The sequence below is a fragment of the Tamandua tetradactyla genome, chromosome 2 (assembly GCF_023851605.1).
Source record: "Tamandua tetradactyla isolate mTamTet1 chromosome 2, mTamTet1.pri, whole genome shotgun sequence".
In the NCBI taxonomy this organism is placed as follows: Eukaryota; Metazoa; Chordata; class Mammalia; order Pilosa; family Myrmecophagidae; genus Tamandua; species Tamandua tetradactyla.
In genome coordinates this window covers 46,147,559-46,166,880 of record NC_135328.1, presented here as the reverse complement: position 1 = coordinate 46,166,880, position 19,322 = coordinate 46,147,559, and the positions used below count along the sequence as shown (strand labels likewise).

The 19,322-nt window shown below is 42.2% G+C and overlaps 1 long non-coding RNA gene across 2 annotated transcripts; it reads left to right on the top strand.

The window, feature by feature from the left end:
• Positions 1–54: 54 nt before the first annotated feature.
• Positions 55–9,789, top strand: LOC143660032 (uncharacterized). Of its 2 annotated transcripts, XR_013163819.1 has the most exons (5): positions 55–482; positions 3,834–4,003; positions 4,997–5,226; positions 5,520–5,747; positions 9,465–9,789. It is a non-coding gene; the product is annotated as an uncharacterized LOC143660032 (long non-coding RNA). The 2 variants fall into 2 exon arrangements; XR_013163820.1 differs by lacking the exon at positions 3,834–4,003.
• The last annotated feature ends 9,533 nt before the right edge of the window (positions 9,790–19,322 follow it).

Here is a 19,322-nt window from a genome sequence, read left to right as displayed (position 1 = left end):
ATGACTGTGTCATAATCCTATCAGAGTTGGGAACAATAATCCAGTCTTCTACAGATCCCTATGGGAGAGACATCAGCCCAAGAGGCTGGAGGAGCCGGGTCTGGGATAGATCGAGTGAGGCCCTGGACCCAGGTTGTGCCACTTCCGGACCCAGGAAGATAAAAAACTGGCCCAGAGACCCAGATGTGGAAGAGGGGAATCCTGCTCCCCTACCCTTGGCCCCCACTTCTCCCTGACAGGAGTCAGAATTAGAGTGCAGCTTGGATACCTTGTGGGCTCCTGGCAGCAAGTGATCAGCAAAGGACAGTCATGCATGAGAGGCACCCACAACACAGGGTGGCAGCTCTTCCCTTGAGTGGCCAGTGAGTAGGCATGTGGCACCTGGAAGAGAAGAATGTGTTCCTGAGGGCTGATCAGTCCTCCTTACCCTGGGGACACCCAAACAACTGGGAGAGGTTGGTGGCATGGTTGGGACTGTGCAGGTAAGCAGGTGGGACCAGAACTGGGGTTTGGGAGTTCACATCAATGGGATAATGTCAATGGACTGGTTGATGTCTGGGGCAGCCAGGTTCCCTTAAAGTTCAGCTCTAAAGGTTTCTATTCAAAGTTTAAACTGCATATGCTTTTTGACCGAGCAGTGCCACTTCTAGAAATTTAACCTATAGAAACACTCACAAAAGAGACCAAAAATATGTGTATAAGGATGTTCAGTATAATGTTGCTTATAACAGTAAAATCAGAAATAAATGTCCCTCAATAAGGGGTTGTATAAATTCATTTTGATACATCAGTACCATGGATCATTACACAAAAATTTTGTTTAAATGAAGTCAATACAGCATGATACAACGATCACGACATATTTCTACATGAATGAAAGAAAGTTACAAAATAGTACATATAGAATGATGATGCCACTTTTGAAGTCAGTATTGCTACACCTACAGATCTTAATTATGCATAGAAAAAACTGTTTGGAAGAACAGACAGCAAGATATTCACAGAGGCTCTCTTGAAAGGTAAAGCTATGGGGAAACTTTTGCTATTACGTTGGCGTGTGTAGGCAGCCTAAGTGTGGGTTAAGAGTCAGTGCTGTAGTCACACTGCCCGGGATAGGACCGTATCCAAGAAGTACCACTGACCAGTAGAGTGACCTTGGCAAGCCATTTGACAGTTGTCTCCTTGTGTTGTGAAATACAAATGATGATACTTAGGGATATTGACGAGCAGACAGGTGAACACCTGGACTCCAGGACAGGCGGTCTGGGAAGGAACCCTGTCCCCCTACTCAGCCGCCTGAGGCCATTTGCTCAAACTCTCTGCATATCATTTTCCTTATCCATAAAACAGAAATCAGTTTAATATCTTAATATAGCTACCTACTAATACGAATATCTTAGAAGTTGTGGCGCCTGGCATATATTAAGTACCCAACAATGTTGGTTAGTATATTGTTATGTAAGGTTGCATTCTGTGTTATGAATATACATTATACTTCTTTAAATAACTTTACTGAGGTATAGTTTACATATCATAAAATTCACCCATTTGTATTTTCATCCCCTGATAGTGTTCTTCATGCCCATTTACTGTTAATCCTGTTCCCATCTCCAGCCATGACAACCACTAATCTACTTTCTGTCTCTATGGATTTGCCTTTTCAGGACATTTCATAAAATGGACTCATACAATATGTGGTCTCTTGTGTCCGGCATTTTTCACTGAGCAGAATGATTTTGAGGTTCATCCATGATATAGCATGTGTCAGCAGTTTGTTGCTTTTAATTGCTAAATAATATTCCATTGTAGGATAACACCTCATTTTTTCCATCCATTCACCAGTCAATGGACACTTAGCTTGTTTCTGCTTTTGAGCTATTATGAATAATGCTACTATGAACCTTCATATACAAGCTCTTGGGTAGAGGATACTTGCAGGCAGAATTGCTGGGTCCTGTGGTAATTTTATGTTTCACTTTTTGAGAAACTGCCAAACTGTTTTCCAGCATGGCAGCAATGTATGGGGGTTTCTGTTTCTCCATGTCCTCACCAAAATTTGTTATTGTCTGTTGTATTTATTATAGCCATTCTAATGGGTGTGAAATGGTATCTCACTATGGTTTCCCTGCATTTCCTTAATGACTAATGCTGTTGAACATCTCTTCGTGCACTTATTAGCTGCATTTTACTTTTGCAATTGGAAAAACTACATATAAATAAAATAAGCGGCCAAAGAGTAACCACCTCTCTCTTTGAGTACAAGCTCTCCCTGACCTGTTCCTGCCTTACATGCCACTTCTACCCCCAATATGGAAAATAACCACCATCCATCTGGGGGAGTAGGCCAGAGCAGACTCAGCAGTCCCTGCACCTGTCCCCATCAAGGGGACCCTGGGGGCTGGGGCTGCTGAATGTAATGGCACCTTCTAGCATACACCCTACCCTACACACCCATACACACCCGCACACTACATACCCCACTGGGCACCTGCCCAGGGTCATCCAGGGGGAGCCCAGGACATGCCAGCTGGCATCTAGAAGGTCATAGGAAGGGCACAAGCTCCAGGGACCACTGTGAGGTGCCCAGATGGAGGACTCAGACTGCCTGCCTCCTTCCCTCCACCCAAACCTGGGAGTACAGCTCTGGACACCAGGTCATCTCAACCCACAAGGGGCTGCAGGCCCCTTCACCAGGACATGCACAAGGGGACTGGAAGCAGGGTGTTAAAGGCAGGATCCTTCCCTGGTCTCCAGAAGGGTGCCTGGCACCAGTCAATGTACTTCTCTCCCAGAGGCCCGTTCACATGTGTGCACAATATTTGGCTTAGTGGTAAAAAACATGGGCTTTGGAGTCACACACCACATCACACCCCAGTGATGGGCTGTGAGAAACAGAGAGGAAGGAGGCTCCTTGTCTGATCTCAAGAAGTGCCACACTGCAGGGGAGTCAGGCACTGACCCTTGAAACCCAGGCAGAAAAGTGTTATGGAAGGATGGATGTGCACGGGCCTGGGCGAGCAGCGTGGCAGGCGGCGCTACAGCCCACTGAGCGCCCTCCATGGTCTGGACTCTCTCCCCATGTTGCCTCTGATTCTCCCAAAGGCCTTGTGATGTGGCTCCATAGAAATGATCTTAAGTGGCACGCATGTCACCACTTTGCTGGACCACTGGCTGCCCTGCCTTCCCTGGCCAAAACAGACCAGCCCTGCCGACAAACACTGTTGACTGAAACTTCCAGGGCATTCTCCACCCTGCCCAGGCACTTCTGCTTCTACTGGCTTTGTGGGGAGCTACCCACATCAGGAGAATTTGCTCCCTAAAACGTTTGGTCAGTTTGTATTTATTGATACAATTATAAAATTTAGTTAAATAAAACGTAAAATAATGAAATCTGGGCTGCAAAAAAAGAAAGTAATGTTTTGAGAAAAACTAAGCCTACTGCTTTGAAAATATGCAATAAAAGATGAGTTGCTAAAAATAAACCTGTTGATTTCATTTTGGGAGAGTTTGGAGAGAGGGATAATAAAAATGTAGAGTTCCAATTCAAATTGCTTCACAAGTGTCTTCACTGTAAAGAAAAAAAACTGGAAATCTTTAACAATACTCTGCGGATACAGGCAAAACAGACAAAATGGAATTCCAACCAGGGCATTTAAACTCAAGGCAGCAGCCTCAGCCCACTTACTGTTTTAAGTTGGCACAAAATGTTTACAGTATTCATGCCTCCATTTTGAGTCCCTTTCTTAGCCAACCTTTTCAATTACTGGTCAACTACTTGAGACCAGTTGGGTGAGCTGAGAGGTTTCTACTAGATTGTTATCCCCATTTTACAGATGCGGAGAGTAAGGCTGGGAGAGACAAAGGGTGCTACTCAAGGTCATACAGCAGAGAAGTCCCCATAGTGGAACCTGCTCTGGGTGGCTCCTGAGCCAGCATCTTCCTGCTCCACTGGTGGTCTCTGGCAAGTGACTTTTTCCATGTGAGCCTGAGACTGCATGTGAGGGTGAGTGTGGGGAGGTTGGGTAGTGACAGTGTTCGTAGTGACAGCATGAGAGTGTGAGCCTGAGAGCAAGAGAGAGAGAGAGAGAGAGTGTTTTTGTGTATGTGTGCATGGATGTGTTTCTGACGTGGGCCCAGGGCCAGCCTGTCCACCCTCCTGAAGTTTCTCCTGATAATTACACTCAGAAGCCAGCCCTGATTCCACCATGGGGGCAGTTAGCTGTGTGAGTTGCTGGCGAGAGGATCTCTAAGGGAGGAGGTGTGTGCAACAATCGAGACGCAACCCAAGAGATGACCCCACATCGGCCGCTTTCCCCACCCGAGGAGGTAGGGAGTGGTCAGAGGGGCCTGGCTGCATTGGCAATCTCAGGCCCTGCCTCCTCCTAGGCCCCAAGAGACCACTCACGTGGGTCCCACAGGGGACCACCACCCTTCCACGTGGCAGCCTGGCCCTTTCCCAGAGAGTAGCGAGCCTCGGTTCTGTCTGGGATACCTGCAGGGTCCAGTACCCTAGTCTGCAACCCCTGAGCTCTGCCAGTCTTCCCGAGAGCATGAATGGGCCAGTGACAAAGTGGGAAGGTATAGCAAAAAGGCCAGGCGGGCTAGGTTGAAATCGCCACTGTTTGCTTACTCGGTGGCCTGGGTAACTTGGATACTTGCGTTCTCCAAGGCTCAGTCTCCTCACCTGTTCAAATGGAGTGGCAGTGCCCACCTTACCAAAAGCAGACAAGGCTCAGACTCAGGACTACCGAGGTCCAATCCGTTCTTCTGACATTTGTTAGTTCAGGCTGATACTGAGCTTAGGCAAGTGACTTAACCACTTTGTGCTTTAGTTTTTCTCATCTGTAAAATGGAAATAGCAACACCTAATTCAAAGGTGATTGTGAAGGTTAAATGAGTTAATATGTGAAGCACTTAGAATATAGCATGCAAGACAATACTGCTCTATTTGCTTAATGTTATTATGATCATCATTAAAATTTGTTGAACCTTGCAGGATTGGGTGAGCTTGAAAAAAAGTGCATCCAGCCCAGTGCCTGTAGGAGTCCAGGACATCTTGGCTGCCCCTCCTAGTCTTGGGAGAAGGTGGGGGGAGACATGGCAAAGATATACCTGGGAAATTCCCATTTATTTTGCCAAACCTGGTCCTTCCCATGTGCTCTCCTACCTCATTTAGTCTGATAGCAGACCTCGGAAGGAAGATGGATTTTCATCCCCATTTTCCAGGTGAGATAACTAAGAAAGTTTCCAGGGTGTTTTACTGCCACCTGGAGGTGGGAATCCCAGAACATTCGAGTCAGAAAGACCCTCAGGGCTCAGACGTCCCAAGAGTGGTTTTGTTTCCCATTCCAGTTGGTGCTGACGGAAGCTGGAGTCTTGGCTGAGAAAGATTTTGGGGCTATATCAGACCTTAGACAGAAAACGATAGCAATGTTTTAGCAATGTCTTCCACCGATGCAGGAGTGTGACATGGTGACATGACATTGGCCAACCTATTGTCATCCATCCCCCTCATTTAGCATATGGTGGTGAGGCGAGCAACCACCTGCCCATGGTCTCGAGTGGAGATGGTGTGCAGCGTGGAGGGTCCCTGCCCAGCCCGGGATCTTTCCCCTGCCTGGCACTGGATCATTCCCGCTTTCTTGGGGAGACATTTACTCAGTGCTTCTGTCATCTGTGGTCCTGGCTTCTATGAACCAAGTCATTCAGAGCAGACCAAGACGCCGGTGGGTGGCTGCTGGGTCCAGGTGAGCCTCGTGAGCCTCACACTCTGCAGGTATTTGTCTTATCCAGGAAACTCAAGAGCTGCCAATAGAGAAGAACGGAGAAAGCAGGTCTCTGATATGGCACCAAGCAGTATTCTTCACCCATGGTGCCTGGGTGCAGACCCAACAAGGCTGCTCCTGCTGTGGCAGGGGGTACCAAGGGAGTTTGTGCAATAGAAGTTGTCAGCACGACAGCCAGAGTGTGCAGGGACACAGGAAATCCATACATTTGCATATACAAAAAGCAAATATTTGAAATTCACATATATACACAGATGTATATATGGTCCCAGATACACATTCAGTAATAACACAGTTTATACGGATGATATATAATACAACAAATGCCCACAAACCTACTACCCAAAGCTAACAAATGTTGATGAATTGTCGTTTTTATTTTAGACATTTTTTATAAAAGAAATACACACTGAACATTTTTTTAATTGAAGTCCTTTTACCCCTCTTTAGTCGCATCTCCCTTCCTTACTCAAAAGCAACTACCATCAGGAATTTAGAATGTATCTTCCTGTCAATTTCTTAAAATCCATAAATAAAGTATCATTGTACGTGTTTTAAAATTTTACATATATGGTGTCATGCTATACTTATTATTTTTTACTTGCTTTTTAAAGTCAAGATGGTAGTTTTAAAAAATATTTATCCAATGTTGATATATGTGACAAGGTAATTTAGTTTGGTGTATGGTGTTCTATTCTACAAATAGGTGACACTGATTTATTTAATTATTCCACTGATAGACATTTGTGTTACTTCCAAAATTAATATCCACATTGTCTCATTGACCAATGTGCAAGGGTTTCTCTAGGGTTCATTCTTAGAAGCAGAACTCTGGTCACATGGTATGTGTTCTAGTTTGCTATCTGCCAGAATGCAATATACCAGAAACGGAATGGCTTTTAAAAAGGGGAATTTAATCAGATGATAGTTTACAGTTCTAAGACCAAGAAAATGTCCCAATTAAAACAAGTCTATAGAAATGTCCAATCTAAGGCATCCAGGGAAAGATACCTTGGTTCAAGAAGGCCAATGAAGTTCAGGGTTTCTTTCTCAAGTGGAAGGCACATGGTGAACACAGTCAGAGTTTCTCTCTCATCTGGAAAGGCACATGGTGAACACGGTCAGGGTTCCTCACTCATCTGGAAGGGCACATGGCAAACATGGCATCATCTGCTACCTTCTTCTCCTGGCTTCCTATTTCATGAAGCTCCCAGGAGGCATTTTCCTTCTTCATCTCCAAAGGTCGCTGGCTGGTAGACTCTGCTTCTCGTGGCTATGTCGTTCTACTTTGCTCTCTCTGAATCTCTTTCTTTCTCCAAAATGTTTCCTCTTTTATAGGACTCCAGAAACTAATCAAGACACCAAATGGATGGAGACATGCCTCCAGCTAATTCAATTTAAGAACCACTCTTGATTAAGTCTCATCTCCCGGGAGATGATCTAATTACAGTTTCAAACATACAATATTGAATAGGGAATAGAAGAAATGGCTGCCTTTACAAAATGGGATTAGGATTAAAACATGGCTTTTCTAGGGTACATACATCATTTCAAACCAGCACAGTAGGCACACTTCCAATATTTTTATGGCTATTGTCTAGTTACAGTATGTGAGAGTTCCTATTTCCATACATCCTCGCCAACACTTAATAGTACTGCACCTCCCAACTTTTGTTGACCTGATGGATGTGAAATGGAATCTCTTTGTTACTTAACTTTCTACTTACTTACATTTATTTGTTTGATAAGTTGTACAGTAAGTAGTCTTACCAAACCACTTATCACTATTTTCTGGTTACCTTTTTTGTGAATTGTTCATATCTTTTGCCCATTTTTCCCCACCCTCTCATTGACCACTAGTATTTCAATCTATCCAATTAATTTTATCCTTTATCCCCCCTACTATTTATTTATTTTTGTCCATATATTTTTACTCATCTGTCCATGCCCTGGATAAAAGGAGCATCAGACGTAAGATTTTTACAATTGCACGGTCACATTGTAAAAGCTATATCATTATACAATCATCTTCAAGAACCAAGCCTACTTGATTCAACTGAAACAGCTCAACTGTTTCAAGTACTTCCCTCCAACCACTCCAATACACCATAAACTAAAAAAGGATATCTATATAATGCATAAGAATAACGTCCAGGATAACCTCTTTACTTTGCTTGAGATCTCTCAGCCACTGAAATTTTATTTTGTCTCATTTCCTTCTTTCTCCTTTTGGTCAAGAAGGCTTTCTCAATCCCATGATGCCAGGTCCTGGCTCATCACAGGAGTTCTGTCCCACGTTGCCAGAGAGATTTACACCCCTGGAAGTCATGTCCCACACAGGAGAGAGGGAAGTGAGTTCACCTGCTGAGTTGGCTTGGAGAGAGAGGCCACATCTGAGCAACAAAAGAGGTTCTCTGGGGGTAACTCTTATGCATAATTATAAGTAGGCCTATCCTATCCCTTGCAGGAATAAGTTTCAAGGATGAACCCCATGATTTGTCTGGCCCTATTTTGTGCGAAAATATCAGGAATTCTCTAAATGGGGAAGTTGAATATTTCCTCCTTTCTCCCCAGTCCCACAAGAGGACTTTGCAAATAGTTCTTAATTCACTATGCCCATATTTCTATTGGGTTTTTGTGTTTTTCTTATTAATTTGTAGGTATTCTTTATATACTTTGGACATTAATGCTATGTTTGTTATGTTTGCTGCAAGAATTTTTCTCAGATACTTGCTTACATTTTAACTTTGCAAATGGTGTCTTTTATTGTACAAAAATATTTTATTCAGTTGACCTTAAATTTAACAATATTTTCCCTTATGGTTCTAGCTTTTGTGACTTCTTTAAGAACTCTTTCCCTATCCCAAGTCATAAGGGAGGGATTCTCCTCCTTTTTTTTTTTTTTTTACGAGCTTTTAAGATTGTTTTTCACATTTGGGTCATTAATTCATCTGAAATTTATGTTTTGTGTATGTTGTAAGATAATTTGGGTCTATTTTTGAGATCTCTTTTCTCTTCCGTGAATGGTGTGCACATTTTCATTTATTCATTTCTGTGTGTTTTTGTTCTTCAATAATATTTTGTATTTTTTCATAGAGTTATTATATATCTTTTATTAGTTGATTATTAGGCCTTTAGATTGTTGAATCCTGTCGTTTACTGAGTTACATTTATTTTACATGGTAAAACAAATTAATTCCTGCTTCTATTCTTTATGGAGCAGCCACGCAGAGCTGGCAGTGTTTGAAGCCACTTGATCACAAATCAATACCCATATTCAGTGCCTGCCCTCATGATTGTCAATTTTGAGCTCACATTTAGAACCCAGTTGTTTTCTCTGTCTGTGCCATCTTAATACAAGTGGCCTCCCAATCATCAAGCAAATGGTCTGTCACTGACCATCAATCTGAGAAGCCCTGGAAGACACCTGTCCATCTAGTTGATCTCTCCCATGCCCCCACTTCCTGGACCAGGAATGTGGTATACACTAAGTCATGTACATGTGCACCCAGACGTGTACACTAAGTCAGGTACACCCTCCAAATATAGCTAATTATTCATGCGATTGCTTCCTCATAATGTGGAAATGTACAAATGAGCAGCAGAAATTTAATTATATTTTTATTAGTAGTAGTATCACTCTAACTCCTAGTCCATTCTCATCACCTGTTTACACAGGAACCAAGTCTAACATCTCTGAAGCCCAGAGCCAAGAAGAGGACTTGACACTGGAGGTGGTGGATAAAGGGAGGAAAGGAAAGAAGGAAGACTAAATCTGGGTACGACTCAAGGCTTTCAAAACACAGCCGAAGGAGAACCAGGAAGTGCACCAAAAAGGACTCTTGAAGGATCATGCAATGTTTGAAGCTGTGAATAAAGCTCATAAATCTTGTTCAGAGAAGCTGTCCCTACCAAAGCCCCATCTCTCAGGACTGCATTCTTAAGGATTGCAGAAATTGTAAAAATAGAACCTGGTGCATAGTAAGACCTCATTAAATATTGCTGAAGGTCCACAATGTGTCGGTCATCAAGGAAAGCCTTTTTAGATATTATGTGATTGAATGCTCCCAACAAACCACAAAGGGAGTGGCTATTCCTCCAAAGGAAACCAGAGCTCAGGAAGGTGCAGGGCCAGGACATGAACCCAGAGCCATTCTGGGGCTTTTAGTTTAATTTTTGTTTTTGTTTTTGTTTTCTAAATTAATGAGTGCTACTGTGAACAGATATCTATTACTCCAGGCTCAGTGAGTGTCTTCCCTTGGCCCTGTGAGGACTGCTACTGGGCTACTGAGTCATTTAAAACCACAGCTGAATGTTTTCGCTGGACTGAGAAGTATTTTATTGGTCAGCGAATACTTCTGTTCAGTTGCTGGCTAGGGGACAAGTCCCTGAGCTCATCTCAGGGGTGATTTATTCGCCCAGTCATGGCCAGGACCCCGGCAGCCAGGCCCTGGCTCTGACATTTCCCTCGGGGTGTCCCCTAGCAGAACAACAACGTCCCAAACCCTGGGCCACAGCTGTTCTGAATTCATGGAAATAGCCGTGGCTACTGCACCCCACTCTTTCTCCCCCCCAACTCCCAGGGAGTCTGAGCCACAGTTGGGACCAGGTAAGGGAGTGGGAGGTGGCCTCTGGAGCCCTGTTTGCAGGGCTCACCCTGGTAGAAGCTCTGGAGCTCAGGTACCTTCCCCAATCCCATAAAACCTTCCAGAGTCAGTACTGCCACAGGCCGCTGCAATGGGGTCAGAGAAGAGGGGCTGTAAAAGGAGGCTTTTGGACAGACACCCAAAGACACCAGAGGTTCAAAGTTGGGTCCATCATGCACCAGACCAGACAAGTGGGGAGAGTGAGGCCTGAAATCAGGCTCTTCGCAGGGATACCTATTGGATCTGCCTGAGGAGATAAGGATCATGCTAACCCTTATCTCTCTTCCCTGCAAGGGGGACTGAGAAGGCCCACTCTCTCCCTGTGCTTGACTTTCCCCTCTAGAATCTAAGCCACATACCCAGAACCTGGAACTGGGGCCCCAGAGAACTCCAAGTTCACCTCCCACATGACTCTTTACAGTCTTTTTAAAGTTGTAACAAGTTAACAAATCACACTGATTTTTCCAAATTTCTTTTATAACAAAAGCAGTGCATGTTTTGCTAAACTTATCCTATAATCCAGTAATTCCATTCCTGGGTATACCCAAGAGACTTGAGTACAAGTGCCAAAAAAAAAATACCTGATGTGCACGCTCATAACAGACATAGTCCTAATAATCCCAAACTGAAAACAACCCAAATGCCCATCCACAGGAGAATGGATAAACCAACTGCGGTGTATTTCTATGATGGAATACTACACAGCACTAAAAAAGGACTGGATGACTGGCATGTGCAGCGACATGGATGAGTCATCCCATTATTACATTGGGCAAATAAGTCAGACACAAAAGTGCACTTACTGTAGTATATTATTGTGATAGTTAGATTCAGTTGTCAACTTGGCCAGGTGAGCATATCTAGTCTTGTTGCTGCGGACATAAGCCAATGGTATGTAAACCTCATCTGTTGCTAATTACATCTGCAGTTGGCTAGGAGGCGTGTCTGCTGCAATGAGTGACGTTTGACTTAATTGACTGGTGCTTAAATGAGAGAACGCAACGTAGCACAGCCTAAGCAGCTCGGCATTCCTCATCTCAGCACTTGCAGCTCAGCCCAGGCCTTTGGAGATGCAGAAAGAAGTCACCCCGGGGAAAGTTGTTGGAACCCAGGGGCCTGGAGAGAAGGCCAGCAGAGACCATCCTGTGCCTTCCACGTAAGAAAGAACCTCAGTGGAAAGTTAGCTGCCTTTCCTCTGAAGAACCAACAAAATAAATCCCCTTTTATTAAAAGCCAATCCGTCTCTGGTGTGTTGCATTCCGGCAGCTAGCAAACTAAAACAATTATGTATATGGCATTGAGGAACAGGCAAAACTATTCAAGATGGTAGAAGAAGACAAAATAGTGGCTACCTTTGTTGGCAGATATAGACTGGGAAGAGTATTAAGCAAACCTTGTGAGATGCTAGAAATGTCAATACCTTGATCTGGGTGGTGGTTACATGGGTGTACATATTCGTAGAACCATCAAGTTTATACTCTTATACATACTTACTACATGTATGCTATGCCACACTCAAAAGAATTTTTTTAAAGGACATATAAGTTAGAAAAAAAAATACACACTCACTCTTAGGAGTCAACATGTGCAGAGATGTTTAAAGAAATTTCAGCTCTGCCCACTCTTAACACCAACCATTTCTCTCCCTTTATCCCAATGTGCCCACCCTCCACCCTCACCACCCAGATTACCTTTAGGCCCTACCAAAACACCCCTCCCGGGACCTGCCCTCTGAGACTTTCCATCCCACCTCTGTGAGTCCCATAGGGAGAGCGCTCTGTTCAGGGGCCTCTGCTGAGCTCGCTTGTTCAGATCCTAGGGTCTGGCTGGAGGAACACTCCTGAGATAAGCCCATGGACCAGGTGGGCTTCCCTGCCTCTGAGTGGCTCCTGCCCTCAGGTGCCCACCACACACTTGATGGAGGCAGAGACTCATGCTCCAGCTCCCCACCCACCCACACTCCCACTGATTTACTCCCTCCCCCGAGTCCCAGTTTTCTCATTTTGCTGACCCCCTTCCCTGGTGTCCTTTCCCCAGGAGGGATGTTACGAGGAGGAGGCTTCCAGGCATGGCAGGAGACCCATTAACCATGTGACACATAGATCATCAACTGTGCCCACCCATGGTCCTTATAAGCCATTCAGAGGAGCATCCAGCCATGAAACAGCAACTGGCCTTCAGCTGGTCTCCGTTTCCTCCAAGGACCCTGGGACTTAGGACAAAGCCGGGACCCCTAAAGCTAAGATTACCCAGGAATTTCATAGAGGGTGAGGAGGAAATAAGAAAGTGAAGGTATCTCCAGCACCTGCTTTTAGACCTCCCATTATAGGGAGCTCACTGCCTCAGGGACTGCCCCTCCCCTCCCTGGCTGCTCCTGACTCTGAGAACCCTTGCTCACACAGGGAGAGCATCTGTGGCTTATGCTTCCCAAATAGGGAGGCCAACTTGTCCCAGTTTGCCCCAGAATTTTTCACATTTTAACACTGAAAGTCCTACATCCCGGGAAACCCCTTGGTCCTGAACAAACCAAGGTGGTTGGTCCTCCTATCCCACCTCACCCTCACTCCTAGCTCTACCCTCTGGGGTCACTTAGGAGGCCTCTTATCAGGGTTCCTCTCTGCAGGCGTCATAACCAAGCCTAGCCCCTACCCTAGGCCTAATCATGTGGCATTTGTTCATTCATACATTTATTTATAGTCATTCAGAATGGCCTAGAAGCTAAAAGCCTGAAACTTAGAGTCAGAGAAACCTGGGTTGACATCCTGGCTGTGCAACATTGCACATGTTATATAACCTCTCTGAACTTCTATGCATTCATCTCAAGATGGAGATAATAATCATCGCCTCACAGGATTGTTGTAGGCACTGAATGAGATAATAAGTGTAAATTGCTTTGCACAGAGCCTGTCATCTAGTAAGTACCTGGTGAGTGTTAGCTTTTATTCAATTATTCTTCAAAAAACATTTGCCATGTGTCTACTCTATTTCAATCCTAGTCTAGGTACTGAGGACACAGAAATAATCCAGATATGCCACCTCCCCACACACGGAAATATGCTCACAGGCTGGTGTGGGGAGCAGAGCGGGATGAAGGCAATTATAGCCCAGCCTGAGGAGGGATGTAAGGATACAAGAAGGAGGGACCAACTCTGGCTAGGAAGATTCTCAGAGGAGGTGATGCTGTTCTGGGCCTTGCATGGGAGAAGCCAGAGGGACGGGCATTCCATGCAGAGGTACTAGTATGGGCAATGGCTAGAAAACATGAAACTAAATGACCTATTCAGGAAGGATTGAGTAATTCAGCAGTGTGGAGCCAGGGCTGTATCTGAAGGAAGTCAGAGAGGGAGGTAGTTTTAAAAAGAACATTTTTTTCTCTTAACAAAATAGAAAAATGCTTAAGCATAATAAAGTATATTTATTCCAACTGAAAAGTTAGCATCATTTTTAAAGAGGAAACATTAAATAATGAAGAATAAGAGAAGTGTGTCTGTTCCCAACACTATTCAATATTGTTCTGGAAATGCCAGCCCACACAATTAGTCATGAAAAATATAAGCATAAAAATCAGAAAGGAGAAGAAAAAGAATTGATAATTATTTTCAGAAAAAATAATAAAAGAACTCAGTTGGGTGGTCGGTGGAAAAAAATTCATATATTGAAATAAATAGTCTTCATAAATACAAACAATCAGCAGAGATAATAAAAGAGAAATCCTTGTTTACAATAGTAGCAAAAAAATAAAATATTTAGAAATTAATGTACCAAAAATGTATGAGATTTTTTGAAAGTGAACTTTAATAAATTGCTAAAGACCTAAACATATAGAATGGTTTTGGATAGGAGGATTCAACATCATAAATGTTGTTCTTAGTTAACCTAGATATTTAATGTATTTTTTTACTTCCAATAAAAAAATTGATGAAATTTTTAGAAATAAGTAAACCAATTCTAAATTCCACATGGCAATATAGGCAAGGAAATTCTAAAACATTCTGAAAAGAAGAGTAATGAATGAGGACTCATTTTAACACATATTAAAATATTGTATTAGGGGGTGCAAGGGTAGTTCTGTGTTTGAATTCTCACCTGCCATGCGGGAGACCCAGGTTCAATTTCCAGCTACGTTGGTTTGAAAGGATTTATGTACCCTAGAAAAGCCATGATTTAATCCTAAGCAATCTTATGGGAGCAACCGTTTCTCTTAATTCCTATTCAGCACTAAAGGTTAGAAACGTGATTGGGTGGTCTCCATGGAAATGTGACTCAATCAATGTGGTTATTAAACTTGATTAGATAGAGATGTGACTCACTCAAGAGTGGGTGTTAAGTCAGATTCCAGGTGGGTCTTGATTACTTTACTGGAATCCTATAAAAGAGGAAACATTTTGGAGAAAGGGGGAGATTCAGAGAGAGCACAACAGAGAACGCTGCAGAACTACAAAGCAGAGAGTCTACCAGCCAGCGACTTTTGGAGATGAAGAAGGAAAATGCCTCCTGGGGAGCTGGAGAGGAAGCTAGCCAGGTTCACCACATGCCTTTCCAGATGAGAGAGAAACCCTGAACATCATCGGCCTTCTTGAATCAAGGTATCTTTCCCTGGATGCCTTAGATTAGACATTTCTATAGACTTGCTTTAATTGGGACTTTTCCACGGCCTAAAAACTGTTAACTTGCAACTTATTAAATTCCCTGTTTTTAAAAGCCATTCCGTTTCTGGTATATTGCATTCTGGCAGCCAGCAAACTAGAACAGCAGCCCATGCACTTCCAAAAAAATTCAACAAATAGTGCTGCAATAACAGGATACTCACATGGAAAAAGAATGAAATGTGACCCCCCACCATATAGCATACAAAATATATATCATATATATGGTATAGGCAGGAATATGGCAGAGGAGGATGCTCCATAAATCAGCTTCTCCACCAAAACAACTATTGAACTAGCAGGAACTGTCTAGATCAACTGTTTGACATTCTGGAGTCTAGAGGAACACTGTGCAGCATCCAGGCAAGAGCTGGAGGAAGAGGTTGATAAATTGTGGTAAACTTCAGTTAATTTCACTCTATAAACATTGACTATCTCCCCCATCCCCAATCATGTTGCAGGCAGCAGTGGCAATTGCAGGTTCTTGGTACAGCTTGCTGGTGCCAGGGTGGGCTGTATGGACCGGTTCCCCAAGTCCGGTACTGGTGGTCTGATCACTGATCAAGACTTTTGATTAGCTACTTCACATCACTGAGGGGCTGGCTCTGAGGGTGAGCATTGTTCCAGCCCCCTCAGGCAAAAGCAGTGGAGGAGTCTTAAAGAAGCAGTACCTGTTTTTTCTCTCTCTTTTCTCTTTCTATTCCCTGATTGTGAGCAAAAAATAGTTTAGAAAAGCCACAAATTGACAGGTCCAGCCCTCAGCAACAACCACAACAAAACTTAGCAATCCCGGAGGAGTGGGAGAATTAGATCTACAGAGTTACGACAACACAATACTCAGCATGTCCAGTTCTCAACAAAAAGTTACAAAACACACAGAGAAACAGGAAAGTATGGCCCAATCACAAGAAAAAAAAGAGTTGCAAGAAACCATTCCTGGGAAAGCTCATACTTTGGAACTACAAGTTAAAAACTTTAAATCAACCATCTTAAATATTTTCAGTGAGTTAAAGGAATCCATATATACAGAAAGAAAGGAAATTAGGAAAACGTTGTCCGAACAAAATAAAGAGGTAGAAATTATTTTTAAAAAACAAAGAGAAAGTACAGAAATTGAAATGAAAAACTCACAGGATAAATTCAGCAGCACATGTAATCAGGATCAACAAACTTGAGGACAAGACAATTCTACTAATCCAACATGTGGTACAAAAAGAAAAAATAATGAAGAAAAATGAGCAGACCCTTAGGGGCGTGCAGGACACCATTAAGCATACCAAAATATGCATCTTGGAGTCCCAAAAGGACAAGGGAGAAAGAGGAAGAAAAAGTATTTGAAGATTCAGTAGCCTTGTTTCTTGAAGACGATTGTGTAATGTATAACTTTTACAATGTGACTGTGTGACTGTGAAAACCTTGTGTCTGATGCTCCTTTTATCCAGGGTATGGAGAGATGAGTAAAAATATGGATAAGAAATAAATAAATAGTAGAGGGACAAAGGTTAAAATAAATTGGGTAGAAGGAAATGCTAGTTGTCAATGAGAAGGAGAGGTAAGGGTATGGTATGTATGAGTGTTTGCTTTTTTCTTTCTTTTCTGGAATGATGCAAATGTTCAAAAAAATGATCATGTGATGAATAAATGATAAAATAATCAAGGTGATGATATTGTGAGCCACTGACTGTACACCACGTATGAAATGTTTGTATGTTAAGAATGTTTGTTAAGTTTTATCAATAAAAATATTTTTTTAAGTATTTGAAGAAGTAATAGTTGAAAACCCAAATCTGATGAAAGACATAAATGCAAACATCCAGAAATCTCAATGAACTCCAAGCAGGATAGATTCTAAGAGATCTCTACCAAGACATATTATATCGAAATTGTCAAAATCCAAACACAAAGAGAGGATTTTGAAAGCAGCAAGTCAGAGGTGACTTGTCACATACAAGGGATTCTCAAGTCAGATCAATAGTAAATTTCTCATCAGAAATCATGGAGGCCAAAGATTGTGGATGGCTATAAATCCTTAAAGAAAAGAAACTGTTAACCAGGAATTCTGGAGAATTTATCTTTTGAAATGAAAGGGAAACTAAGACATTTACAGATCAACAAAAGGTGAAATAGTTCATTACCAGAAAACCTGTCTTACAAAAAAAAAAAAAAATGCTAACGGGAGTTCTTCATACTGAAATAGAAGAACACTAGACAGTAACCGACAGTAACTCAAAGCCATATGAAGAAATAAAGAATGTTGGTAAAGGTAACTACACAGGTAAATATAAAATCCTGTATTATTGTCCTTTAGGTTTGTAAATGTTTTCCCCCACCCCCCACATGACTTAACAGGCAAATGTGAAAAATACATTTAAAATCTAAGACAATGGTTATACAATGAATAAAGATGTAATCTGAGACAACAGCAGTAAATCAGAAGGGAAAGGACAAAGATACATAGGAGTAGAGAGTTTGCATGCTACTGAAACTAGGTTGATACTAGTTGAACTGGATTGTTATGAGTTTAAGATATTTATTGTAGTTACAAAGGTAACCACGAAGAAAACACCTACAAACTACAATAAAAAAAGGAGAAATAAATAAAAATGGTACGCTGAAAAAAGCAACTAAATCCAAAAAAAGGTCAGTAATGGATTAAATTCAGGAACAAAAACATACAACAAGACTTACAGAAAACAAATAGCTAAATGGCAGAAGTAAACCTTCCTTTTAAAGTGAAAGACAACCTACAGAATATGAAAAACTATTTGGAAACTATATATTTGGTAAGGGTTTAATATCTACAATATACAAAGGATCCTGGCAACTCAACAACAAAAAGATAAACAACCCAATTTAAAAATGGGTTGTTTAAAAAGTTGATTTGGATAGACAGTTCTCCAAAAAAGATATTCAAATGACCAATAAGTATATGAAAAAAAAAGTTAAACGTCATTAGCCATTAGAGAAATGCAAATTAATACTACAATGAGATATCACTTCATACTCACTACGATGGCAATTATTTTTTTAAAAAACTAAACATAACAAGTGTTGGCAAGGATACAGAGAAATAGGAACCCTTAAAGATTGTTGGTGTGGATGTAAAATGGTGCAGCCACTGTAGAAAACAGTTTGGTGGGTCCTCAGGAAGTTAAACATAGAATTACCATACAAACCACCAGTTCCATTCCTAGGTATATGTGCTGGTTTGAAAGGATGTATGTCCCCTAGAAAAGCCATGTATTAATCTAAATTCCATTTATAAAGTCAGAATAATCCCTATCCAATACTGTATGATTGAAACTGTAATCAGATCATCTCCCTGGAGATGTGATTTAATCAAGAGTGGCTGTTAAACTGGATTAAGTGATGACATGCCTCCACCCATTTAGGTGGGTCTTGATAAGTTTCTGGAGACCTATAAAAGAGGAAACATTTTGGAGAACAGGAGATTCAGAGAGAGCAGAGCAGAACAACATAGCCACGAGAAGCAGAGTCTGCCAGCCAGCGACACTTGGAGACGAAGAGGGAAAATGCCTCCCGAGGAGCTTCATGAAACAGGAAGCCAGGAGAAGCTAGCAGATGACGCCGCGTCCACCATGTGCCCTTCCAGATGAGCGAGGAACGCTGACCGTGTTCACCACATGCCTTTCCAGATGAGAGAGAAACTCTGACTGTGTTCGCCATGTGCTCTTCTCACGTGAGAGAGAAACTCTGAACTTCATCGGCCTTCTTGAACCAAGGTATCTTTCCCTGGATGCCTTTGATTGGACATTTCTTTAGACTTGTTCTAATTGGGACGTTTTCTTGGCCTTAGAACTGTACACTCGCAGCTTATTAAATTCTCCTTTTTAAGAGCCATTCATTTCTGGTATATCGCATTCTGGCAGCTAACAAGCTAGAACAGTATATATACCCAAAACACTTGAAAGCAGGGACTTGGACAGATATTGGTACAGCAATGTTCACCACAGCATTAATCACAATAACCAAAAGGAGGAATCTATACAAGTGCCTGTCAATAGATGAATGGGTAGGCAAAATACGGTATAACATAAAATGAAATATTATTCAGCCATAAAAAGAAGTGAAGTGCTGGTACATACTATAACATGGATGAACCTTGAAGACATCATGTTGAAGGAAATAAGCCAGGCACAAAAGGACAAATATAATATAATTTCTTTTATATGAAATACTTAGATTCTTAGTACTCATCCCTACAAATTCTTGGGACAAAAAGT